Genomic DNA, 2,923 nt, shown 5'->3' with positions numbered 1-2,923 from the left:
GGAAATGTCCCTACCATTAGGTGATTTCTCTGTTGTGCAAAGGTCGTAGGGTATACTTACACAAAGATGGTCATACTATTATCCTATGGGACCAACCATTGTGTACACAGTCTGTCCTTCACTACATGCATTTGTGTGGCACACGACTACTTCTCATTTATGTGAACTAATAAGATTCCCTTTTGGCTTACACCAGTTTGAGGCTGGATTCTTGCCATTTGCAATTGAAAGAGGCCTCCCTGATACATGAAAGACTGGAGATATCCTGAATCACTGGATGGTGACTGTCTAGTGGACTTAGAGAAATGAATGGATGAATGCGTGGATTTCTGAGGCAATCATAGCCTTCACAGACTGGCACAAAACCCCAGACATCTGACGGTTGAGTGTTCTGGCTATCTGGCCTCCAGTAGACAGTGTATAAGCTTTGAAATCAGACAAGCTTAGTTTTGAACATTGGTTCCTCCATCTACCACCTAATCCAAGGGTCCCTTTCTAAGCCTCAAATTTACCCCAAACAGGTAACAAAAAGTGAACACATCTACCACAAGGGGATGAGATAAGACACAACTTTGAGACTTTGGATAGTAGGACAGCAGACATTCACAGGATCATTCCCCAAGGGCAAAGGAATTGGCAAATATCCTTAGGGAGAGCAGGGGCAAGGCAGAAAGGGTTGTAGAGATTGTGTATGAGTCCAGGGGAACTTCTCCCTGAGTGTGTGATGACAAGGGTGTTCACTGGAGCTGGGAAGTCAGTAGCTAGCCTCTGCCAACTTACAAGGCAGCTTTAGGGCTGTGCTGTACTGAAATTGGCACCCATATCTTCTCACTGAAAGTACACTCCATTTTGCACTTTGTACTTTAAAGAATTGGAACTGCAAGAGTAATTATGACCCTGGAGCAGTTGTAAATATAGGGCAATTACTGTTCTATTGTGGCCAAGGTACCTGGGAATACCAAAATAATGCTCCCAAGCTAAAGCCAGCTCTTGTGCCAAAGTTCCCAAGAGAGACATATGCACATAGAACAATGGCAAAGGAAAGCAAAATAACACTTCATTGTTTGCCGAGATCTAGGCCGCATAACTTGAAGTGTGCTCTAGTGCACCGGATTGCTTAGCCTTGTCATGAGTCTGAGGAGGTACTTTCTCTCCTATTACAGACCAAACCTGAATCTCAGATGCTAGTTCCTTCCTACTGACTGCATGGAAGAAACGAAAGGAGAGTGGTGGCTAGCTCGAATCTGTCTCTAAGTTAGCATCCAGCTCCAACTACATAGAAGCAAGAGAAAAAGAGAAGAAATCTCCCCTTACCACTACAATTGACACAGTATGAGTTGACTCAGTTAAAGGTTGTCACCTATCAATATCCTGATAGTGACCTATTTTCGTGATAGGGACAAGGAAACAAAGGAAAGGATGCTAAAGGGAGGTTTTCTCTTAGTCTTCAGGTTAAGAAACAGGTATAGGGAGAGTAAAATAGTGGTCTATGCACAATAGACTCCATTCCTATACTTCAAATCTCAGGAAATGATAGATACTACATATTTTTAAAAATTTATGACCTTTCTAGACTAGACCTGCCACTAACACAAAAACAACAGAGAGGATGAACGAAGGGCATTTTTCAGACATTCAAGCATCTAGAGATTTGTAACAAATTCTCTGTGAAATAAATGGTGGTAGCTCTATTACACAAAGAAGCAAGTGAATTCAGGCCCGAGAAGTGGGATATAAAAAGCTATGATCAAAGCATGAGTAAACCTGTTAAGAGAATGCAGCAACATAAGAAGTGATTGAAGTGGCAGCATTAGGCAGGGCCACCAGTGTGAGGTGGCAAAGAGAGAGCAGAGGCAGGAATGAGTACGCTAATGAACATACTTGTTTGGAGAGAGAAAAGACATTCTGATTGATGCTAAGTATTGGCAGAGACTGTATCTGTATGATGGATGGGTAAACTCTGAACCTTTGAAATAAAATGTATGCTTTCAAACTATTAGTGGAAATGAAATCAAACCAAAAAATTCTGTCCATCTAACAAAAGGCAGCAAAGGGAATAGAAAAAAAGCAGGCTAAATAAAAAAAAATTTAAAATGAGATGGCAGGAATTAATCCAAGTAATGACAATAAATGTGAATATTTAATTGCCCTATTAAAAGACAAAGACTCTTAGATTAGGTCAAAAGCCAATATGGCTATACGCCACTTATAAGACACATATGTAAAAGAAAATAACACAAAAAGGTTGAAAATAAAAGAATTGAAAAAGCATACTTAAGTGCCAACAAAAAGAAAGCAGATGTAGCAATATTAATGCCAGACAAAACAAAACTCAAAGCAAAAGAAAATTCAGAAGGATGAGGAACATTTAATTGCTACTAAGTACAGATGACGACAACGAAGATAGAACTGCAATGAATGTTGATGGCACAGGGCTGACATTAAGAATAACGAGGTCACAGTTATAGTACAAAGGACAGGACTTCCTCAGAAATGGATGCATCCAGTGTGAAGGAGCTTGGAAAAGGGCTTTGGATACAGGACATATCAGATATTAAGCTGATAAGAACAGATACTGCACTTGATCAAAAGGCCGAGCAGCAATTGGAAAAGGACTTTGGGATAGAAATGAATCAGTTAGCAAGATGAAACAGACATATGTCTTTATGAACACAAAAGGAATAATTTTTCAAATGTGCATTGAATACTAAGAAAAATCAAGGATATATTGAACTGCAATGGGAATCTCAATTCCAAGTAGTAAATGTTCTATATGGTCACATAATAACGATGGGGTCAATAAAATAATAACTGAACAACAAAATAATGGCCTGAAATTTATGCCTTCAGAATAAGGAGGATCAGTGGATAAGTGCTTCCCTGGCAAGCACAAGGGCCTGAGTTCAATCCCAGGTTCCACCAA

The 2,923-nt window shown here is 39.8% G+C and overlaps 1 pseudogene; it reads right to left on the bottom strand.

Annotated features, from left to right (window-relative positions):
• Nucleotides 1-2,492: 2,492 nt before the first annotated feature.
• Nucleotides 2,493-2,605, bottom strand: LOC111813585 (annotated as a pseudogene).
• Nucleotides 2,606-2,923: the final 318 nt, after the last annotated feature.

Source organism: Octodon degus, unplaced genomic scaffold (genome assembly GCF_000260255.1).
Source record: "Octodon degus isolate 3935 unplaced genomic scaffold, OctDeg1.0 scaffold00201, whole genome shotgun sequence".
In the NCBI taxonomy this organism is placed as follows: domain Eukaryota; kingdom Metazoa; phylum Chordata; class Mammalia; order Rodentia; family Octodontidae; genus Octodon; species Octodon degus.
This window is presented reverse-complemented; position numbering and strand designations above follow the sequence as displayed.